General features: G+C 41.1%; 1 long non-coding RNA gene across 6 annotated transcripts; it reads left to right on the top strand.

Moving 5' to 3' along the window:
* Window positions 1-792: 792 nt before the first annotated feature.
* LOC143112036 (uncharacterized) lies at window positions 793-9665 on the top strand. Of its 6 annotated transcripts, none has more exons than XR_012984658.1 (7): window positions 793-931; window positions 1500-1605; window positions 2164-2236; window positions 2757-2822; window positions 7843-8353; window positions 8446-8568; window positions 8684-9665. It is a non-coding gene; the product is annotated as an uncharacterized LOC143112036 (long non-coding RNA). The 6 variants fall into 6 exon arrangements; XR_012984660.1 differs by lacking the exon at window positions 793-931 and adding an exon at window positions 6750-7356 and having other exon boundaries at window positions 938-1605; XR_012984659.1 differs by lacking the exon at window positions 1500-1605.

Raw genomic sequence — 9665 nt, forward strand, 5'->3', positions numbered from 1 at the left:
ATGTTTTTTATATTTCTATTACAGTATTTTTATATCGCTTACTGAGCTTTAAGGTTTTTTTCTTTATATGTTAAGTGAGTACTTTTGAGAGCAAAGATTAACCGCAGTCAAATTCTTTGTTTGTTTATGCAAACTTGGCCAATAAAGCTAATTCTGATTCTGTGGAATTATTTTCACCCGTAGGTGCTTTGAAAATGTATCCATCGTATGTCATTTTCTTTGTTTTTCCCCAGCGGAGACAAGTGATATCCAGCTGAACTGTGTTTACTCTAATGGACAGGGGGTGGACAAGAAAGCATTTGAATCAGAGGTCAGTTTCAGCGCTGGGTATCAGATTTTCGATAGCTGAATCTGGAGTGAAACCGTGGGAATCGGTGCCATAGGGCTCCGCTCTAGATTCAGTTGAAAAAGTGATTTGCTTTTCTTGTCACTGGTTTTTTAACCTCAATTTGACAAGTGAATAATTCAATGGTTTAGGAAGAGAGCAGTGATGGTCACAGCAAGGCTTCGACGGATGAAAATGATGATAAGGGATCGACCACGAAATCAAAGTCATTTTGCAGGTACTGTCCTCCAATTATGAAATATTTTACAGCTGACAGCACAGAATTCCAATTTGAGGAATAATTGACTGTGGTCCCATATTTATTTCTCTGAATGCATGCACATAAGATTATGAATGCATACCCATTAACCCCCTGTTGTTGCCTGCATCATAGGCTCTGTATTGTGTCTTTGGCCTTCTCATTCCTTTGTGAGGGTCATGATCCTGACCCTGTGTTATCTCAACCCGATCACACTCGCCATGCGTATGATTCCGGACGCAAACCTGTGCACGCCAATGCGTACAGTAATGTACGCAATTGTCAATAATTCGCACATGCGCGATAGCCTGAAATAGGCTTCCTCGAGCTTGCAATGGTTTTCACAGGTAGGCTACAGTAGGCTAGCTTAAATCCGTTCATTTGCTCGTGTTTGCTATTGTTTCTGTTTCAAAATGTGTGTTTAAACTGCTACCCTATTTTAGTTGGATAACATGACCTATCACGCACATCTGTAGGATATTTAATATTTATTGGCGATATTGTTTTGTTTTTTTAATTGGTATAAGCGAGCGTGCCTTTAATAGGCTACGAGCGAGCCTAATTTTAATAATAATAGCCTGGTAAAGCTGTAATATTTTAATTTGAGCCTTGTTAAACATCCGCGATATATTTAGTAGTTTGTTTGAGATTTGTGGACTGTTTGGAAGGTGACTGCTATAAAGTTCTCGGACATACTTTTTTTAAAAAGTGGCGAAAGTCCAGTTCAAATCGGAGAAATTTTCCATCACGTCCTATTGATGTCATTAGTTTGCGACATAATTGTTCACTCCTCGGCTGCGCAGCCCAAATGGATGCATAGGGATGGATGTTGTGGTCAGCCTTGGTAAATTGGTACAAAAGTATGTCTTTTTTCGTGGTCAGTTAAACTCCTGTTCTGCCTTGTTCGCTTCCAAGTTTTGCAAGTATAAGAAAACAAGGAGATCACGTCAATAGGCCTAGGTTTTAAGACAACAGCTGGCAGCAGTCTGCCTGCCCCGTGTCTTACCATGCCGCCGGTGATGTAAGTAAGCAATGTCCCGTTTAATGTCAATATAACTTACTGTTCACGTTGATAGTTGGCTATTGGGTAATGTTTCCATTTTCTTTTCTAGTGTACTTTGATAATAAAACGATACATTTTCAATGATGGAATGGATCATTCTATACACATCGATGTTACATGCACGCAATGAAAAAGCTAATAAGCTAGCGCTGGCAATAGGCAAACTTCATCAAAATGGACAGTTCAAAACAAACGTTGAATCTTATAATTCTCTGTTGCAGTAACTTAGAAGAGATGGATATTATAACAATATTGCAGTATTACTACAATATTTTCTTCAAATAAATCAACTGGCCGATACAATACTGCACTGAGGTAGCCATCTAGTCATGAGTTTGTGGTTGTAGCTGTTGAGATGCCCAGCTGTTATGGGGAAACAAAAATAACATTGCACCAAAGAATTGTCTTGTTTACAGGGCAATCCATGTATTAGTGAACACATGATGATTTCCTGTGGCCCAGTGGTCAGATAAATAAATGAATGAATTATTGAAAAAAATATTCTTCCCCTTTCAGAAAGAAGCTGTTCTGATGTGTTTTCCTTTCCACCCCAAATCCCTATCCCACATAATTTGACCAGTGGTCCTTGGTATGTCCATCTTGCATTTGCATTGAACACATTCATATTTTTAATTTTCTTTCTCTCAAAATGTATTGCTCGGCATTCTTCGGACATTCGACTCTGGCAGTGATTGTAAGTTGGAAGAGGTTAGCAATGTAAGGAAGGGTATAGTACATATGATTTAATCTGGAGTGTTCAGTAGTATATATTATTTTAACCTGAGTGTCCAGTGTTCAGAAATCAGTCTTAGAATTAATATATAAGACTACTATAGAAATACTATAGCGTCTATAGAATATTATAGCGGTATTACAACATCACAGAATTATGTTATGTTCCGCTTGTGTTGTCCTGCTGTGGCTGTCTGTTGTTGTTGTTGTTGTTGTTGTTCTGTGGTGTATGTGTTGTTGTGTGTGCAATTGTTGTTGTGTGTTGTTTTGGTGGGCTGATGGTTGTTGTTGACTGTTTTTGAAAAAAGAACACTAACTGTAGGCATAATTGCTCTTGGATGGGGATTTAAAGCAAGGTTCCTATTGATCTCCTTCAGATAATGTGGCCTCTTCATTTTCAACTGGGAAGGACCTGCATGGACTTGAGAATACAGAGCCAATCGGTATGTACAGTATTAGACACACACACACACACACACACACTCACTCACTCACTCACTCACTCACACACACACACGCACTCTCTCGGAGGAATCAACGCTGTTACACCTATCCTGTAGATGTCAATTAATATGAATTAAGACATGTCACACCTTCCTATTTACTATGGTACATCATATTCAGAAAATACATAGTTTTCATGGCTGCAACTGCTTTGCCTTTGTGTTGGAGCTCAAAACATCATATGCCCCATTCATTCGCCAATATACAAAATAGAGCCATGTATACATTTATGTCCTCCAAAGTTTGCAGGAAGGTGGACCATGTGCTAATGTATGTTAACTCACATGTACAAGTGACAGGCTTTTTTTTTTTTTAGCTCCAATATAAAGGCAAAGCAGTTTCAGCCATGCAAACCATATATTTTCTGAAAGCCTGTCACTTATACATGTGAGTTAACATACATTAACACATGGCCCACCTTCAAGCTAGCAACCACCATAGCAACCAACATGCTTACCCTAACAACCACCATAGCAACCATGTTATTTTGCATAGCAACCACCATATCTACCCTAGCAACACCATAGCAACCATTCAAATTACCCTAGCAACAACTTAGCAACCACCATAATATGACCATAGTAACCACCATAGCAACGCCATTACTGACCTGACCAACAGTGTGTTTTTTTAAAAAAAATTGAAAAATGGTTAAATGTTAAATAGTCAAAAAACAAAAATTTGCAGACACAATGCAATGTGGGTCGTGTGCAGAAGGTCTGACTTGAATTTCAGCCTCGTAGCTCCATGCTACCACCCAAAACTCCACCTCTGAAGTGGGAGTGGTCAACTTTATTAAAGTTTTTCCTTCACAGTTTTTTTTGTGAGTGTCTCAGAGATCCCACCTTTGGAGCAGTTGTCAGGGGCCTCAAGGCGGTGCCGTTCGTCTTGGTCCCATCCCTCTAGCACCTAGCGTTACCGCGCCAGAAGAGAGAAACCTTGTACGTTTCAAACAGTTTCGAACAGTTTATCTCCTTCCGGGAATAATCCACCGACTCCAAACTGAGCCTGGCTTGTTTGTGATGTCCCGTTGTTCAACATATTCTGATTTCATACTTATCGGACCAACATAAGTGAGTTTTTTTGGCTAAAAATGTAAAAATGGCTAAACGTTAGCAATTTCCACTGCTTTGTTATTTTGCATAGCAACCACCATATGTACCCTAGCAACACCCAAGCAACCACCTTAATTACCCTAGCAACACCCTAGCAACCATCTTAATTACCATAGCAACCACTTGAATAATGTCAAGCTAGCAACCACCATAGCAACCAAGATGCTTACCCTAACAACCACCATAGCAACCATGTTATTTTGCATAGCAACCACCATATCTACCCTAGCAACACCATAGCAACCATTCAAATTACCCTAGCAACAACCTAGCAACCACCATAATATGACCATAGTAACCACCATAGCAACGCCAATACTGACCTGACCAACATATGTGTGTTTTTTGGCTAAAAAATGATAAATGGCTAAATGTTAAATATTAAAAAAATATTTTTTTGCAGACACAATGCTTTGCGTTACAGCTAGAGGGATGAAACTTTGCACACTCCATGTGGGTCATGTGCAGAAGGTCTGACTTGAATTTCAGCCTCGTAGCTCCATGCTACCACCCAAAACTCCACCTCTGAAATGGGAGTGGTCAACTTTTTTTATGTTTTTCCTTCACAGTTTTTTTTGTGGGTGTCTCAGAGATCCCACCTTTGGAGCAGTTGTCAGGGGCCTCAAGGCTGTGCCGTGCCTCTTGGTCCCATCCCTCTACCACCTAGCGTTACCGTGCCAGAAGAGGTAAACCTTGTACGTTTCGAACCATTTATCTCCTTCCGGGAATAATCCACCAACTCAAAACTGAGCCTGGCTTGTTTGTGATGTCCCGTTGTTCAACATATTCTGATTTCATACTTATCGGACCAACATAAGTGAGTTTTTTTGGCTAAAAATGTAAAAATGGCTAAACGTTAGCAATTCCACTGCTTTGTTATTTTGCATAGCAACCACCATATGTACCCTAGCAACACCGAAGCAACCACCTTAATTACCCTAGCAACACCCTAGCAACCATCTTAATTACCCTAGCAACCACTTGAATAATGTCAAGCTAGCAACCACCATAGCAACCAACATGCTTACCCTAACAACCACCATAGCAATCATGTTATTTTGCATAGCAACCACCATATTTACCCTAGCAACACCATAGCAACCATTCAAATTACCCTAGCAACAACCTAGCAACCACCATAATATGACCATAGTAACCACCATAGCAACGCCAATACTGACCTGACCAACATATGTGTGTTTTTTGGCTAAAAAATGATAAATGGCTAAATGTTAAATATTAAAAAAATATTTTTTTGCAGACACAATGCTTTGCGTTACAGCTAGAGGGATGAAACTTTGCACACTCCATGTGGGTCATGTGCAGAAGGTCTGACTTGAATTTTAGCCTCGTAGCTCCATGCTACCACCCAAAACTCCACCTCTGAAATGGGAGTGGTCAACTTTTTTTATGTTTTTCTTTCACAGTTTTCTTTGTGGGTGTCTCAGAGATCCCACCTTTGGAGCAGTTGTCAGGGGTCTCAAGGCTGTGCTGTGCCTCTTGGTCCCATCCCTCTAGCACCTAGCGTTACCGTGCCAAAAGAGGTAAACCTTGTACGTTTCAAACCGTTTATCTCCTTCTGGGAATAATCCACTGACTCCAAACTGAGCCTGGCTTGTTTGTGATGTCCCGTTGTTCAACATAATCTGATTTCATACTTATCGGACCAACATAAGTGAGGTTTTTGGCTAAAAATGTAAAAATGGCTAAATGTTAAATCGCCAAAAAAGTTGTTTTTGCCAGCACAATGCTTTGCGTTACAGCTAGAGAGATGAAACTTTGCACGCTCCATGTGGGTCATGTGCTAAAGGTCTGACTTGAATTTCAGCCTTGTAGCTCCATGCTACCACCCACAACTCCACCTCTGAAGTGGGAGTGGTCAACTTTTTTTATGTTTTTCCTTCACAGTTTTTTTTGTGGGTGTCTCAGAGATCCCACCTTTGGAGCAGTTGTCAGGGGCCTCAAGGCTGTGCCGTGCCTCTTGGTCCCATCCCTCTAGCACCTAGCGTTACCGTGCCAGAAGAGGTAAACCTTGTACGTTTCAAACTATCTCCTTCTGGGAATAATCCACTGACTCCAAACTGAGCCTGGCTTGTTTGTGATGTCCCGTTGTTCAACATATTCTGATTTCATACTTATCGGACCAACATAAGTGAGTTTTTTTGCCTAAAAATGTAAAAATGGCTAAACGTTAGCAATTCCACTGCTTTGTTATTTAGCATAGCAACCACCATATGTACCCTAGCAACACCCAAGCAACCACCTTAATTACCCTAGCAACACCCTAGCAACCATCTTAATTACCCTAGCAACCACTTGAATAATGTCAAGCTAGCAACCACCATAGCAACCAACATGCTTACCCTAACAACCACCATAGCAATCATGTTATTTTGCATAGCAACCACCATATCTACCCTAGCAACACCATAGCAACCATTCAAATTACCCTAGCAACCACCATAATATGACCATAGTAACCACCATAGCAACGCCAATACTGACCTGACCAACATATGTGTGTTTTTTGGCTAAAAAATGATAAATGGCTAAATGTTAAATATTAAAAAAATATTTTTTTGCAGACACAATGCTTTGCGTTACAGCTAGAGGGATGAAACTTTGCACACTCCATGTGGGTCATGTGCAGAAGGTCTGACTTGAATTTTAGCCTCGTAGCTCCATGCTACCACCCAAAACTCCACCTCTGAAATGGGAGTGGTCAACTTTTTTTATGTTTTTCTTTCACAGTTTTCTTTGTGGGTGTCTCAGAAATCCCACCTTTGGAGCAGTTGTCAGGGGTCTCAAGGCTGTGCTGTGCCTCTTGGTCCCATCCCTCTAGCACCTAGCGTTACCGTGCCAGAAGAGGTAAACCTTGTACGTTTCAAACCGTTTATCTCCTTCTGGGAATAATCCACTGACTCCAAACTGAGCCTGGCTTGTTTGTGATGTCCCGTTGTTCAACATAATCTGATTTCATACTTATCGGACCAACATAAGTGAGGTTTTTGGCTAAAAATGTAAAAATGGCTAAATGTTAAATCGCCAAAAAAGTCGTTTTTGCCAGCACAATGCTTTGCGTTACAGCTAGAGAGATGAAACTTTGCACGCTCCATGTGGGTCATGTGCTGAAGGTCTGACTTGAATTTCAGCCTTGTAGCTCCATGCTACCACCCACAACTCCACCTCTGAAGTGGGAGTGGTCAACTTTTTGAAAGTTTTTCCTTCACAGTTTTTTTTGTGAGTGTCTCAGAGATCCCACCTTTGGAGCAGTTGTCAGGGGCCTCAAGGCTGTGCTGTGCCTCTTGGTCCCATCCCTCTAGCACCTAGCGTTACTGTGCCAGAAGAGGTAAACCTTGTATTTTTCAAACCGTTTATCTCCTTCCGGGAATAATCCACTGACTCCAAACTGAGCCTGGCTTGTTTGTGATGTCCCGTTGTTCAACATATTCTGATTTCATACTTATCGGACCAACATAAGTGAGTTTTTTTGGCTAACATAAGTGAGTTTTTTTGGCTAAAAATGGCTAAACGTTAGCAATTCCACTGCTTTGTTATTTTACTATGGGGTGGAGGAGATAATCACGTACAAGAGGTTTCGGTGGGCATGGCTGTCGTTCCTTAAATTGGTGGACATCCAAGTGGTTGAGGGCTTTTGTTGTCCTCAATGCGGGCCTAATCCAAGGTTGGATTATCATCACCATGATCATCATCATCATCATCATCATCATCACTATTGCTATTATTATTATTATTATTAGTAGTAGTAGTAGTAGCTATACTAGTAGCAGCATTACAATTGAACACAACTGAACATATAACAACAGATATGTGCTCCTTGCAGGGCTGTGGTGATGGATGGCTTGGTTATCATCGCCGGTTTGCCAAGCAGCCCCAGGCTACACCGCCCACTCAGGACCAAGGGAAAGACCAAGGGAAAGAAGGAAGATAAGAATTTTTTAACATTGTACTGTATATGTATGCAATCCTTCAACTTTTCTGATATGTATTTACAAATGAACATCAGTCATAGTATGACATATGTCAAGATTATATTATACAAATATAATTATACAAAATAAATGACAGTCATCAATTTTGCTTTTCATTCCAATAGTCATAGTGATCGAATTCTGATCAAGTCCCCACACCTCAGGGAGGCCCTGAAGAGGTATGGGGAAGGTCTAACTGGGCAAGATGAATGGGCTCAACTTCTGGTGGTTGCAGAGAAGGAGGCCCCATTTATTTTGCCCCTTTTGAGGAATATGGCTGAGGAGGGCCACATCATGCGGTAATGGAGTCTCCAGAGTCCGTTGACTTGCCATTTACCGCATTGAAGACCAAATGGCTGACCGGTAAAAACTTCCTTCATGTTTTTGGTAGTACCAATTTCGACAAATTTTCTGCAACTATTGATTTCTGTCTACATTCTTTATATGGGTTTCAGCACCGGATGTTATCATTTATGACAATGCATGCAGGCTGCACAGCTTCAGCCTTAACAGGGATCCAGCTTTCTTCCAGAGCAGCTGGTTCCTCATAGACCGGTTGCACTGGAGGAATCACAAAGGTGAGCAATGTTCTGCAACACAATTTACTGCAATGCATTACACTTGTTGTTCACTTGTTCTTGTCAATGCAAGACAACGATACTATATTTTCTTCAATTGTTTGTGTGTGTGCAGGTTGCAGTGTTGGCTATAATGCTGACAGCTATCCTCAGCTGTCAGGCATAAACACCCAGCAGGCTGAGCAATTTAATGCACGGTTGAAACGGCTGAAGCACCATTTGCCGTACGTGACAAGGCAGCACTTCCTGCAGCATTTACGGCTGTATGTTTGGTACCACTCTAGGGTACGGGCTCAACAAACTGTGAAGTAAGTACGCTGGGGCACAGCGCCTCTCATCCCCCCACCCCAGCAGCAGCATCAGGAGCGGCTCTCACCCCCCACCCCCCTCCCCCATGAGGAGCGGCAGCATCATCAGGAGCGGCACCAGCAGCAGCAGTAGCAGTAGCTGCAGCAGGAGCAGCAGGAGCGGCACCACCAGCACAAACCATCACAGCAATTATGCTCAGTTGTTTCATGATGATGACATTTATCCATATCAACAAATCAACATCACATCTGGCCCACGTCTTAGCACTTCAGCAGGTGATTTTCTCTGGTGGATCAAAGCACGGGCTGGTCGATCAAAGCTGGGCTGCAACTAATGATTAATTTCATTGTTAATTTATGATTGTTAATTTATGATCAATTGATTCATCAATTGTCACAGCTCTACATAGTGGGAGGCGTAGTGGTAGTAATCAAGAGATCAAACAGTGGCTGACAAAACAAACACAAAAATTTAGCACACTAAATAGTTGCTATAATATCATTATTGATTATGTTAAAGCAAGATATGGTAGTCATCACAATATGAAGATAAAGCTCATACAAGATTTTTTTTTTATAGTAAAAAGTAAAAGTTATGACACCATCGCTCAGACCAGTACAAACACCTATACCCCTTGACAAAGAAGGTACAGAGAGAAGTACATACCGGTACATAGTTCCCCAGAAGTGGTTGTGCCTTACCAAATAAAAATGACAAATTCACTGTAATTAATCTGTAATTAATGTTCTGTGTTGCCTTCTTGTGTATAATAAAGTGTATTTTTCCCA

This window comes from Alosa pseudoharengus, unplaced genomic scaffold (assembly GCF_046254945.1).
Source record: "Alosa pseudoharengus isolate Yale_2024_CS ecotype anadromous, Long Island Sound unplaced genomic scaffold, YU_APseudo_1.1 YU_APseudo_1.1_scf_8, whole genome shotgun sequence".
NCBI classification, from domain to species: Eukaryota; Metazoa; Chordata; class Actinopteri; order Clupeiformes; family Clupeidae; genus Alosa; species Alosa pseudoharengus.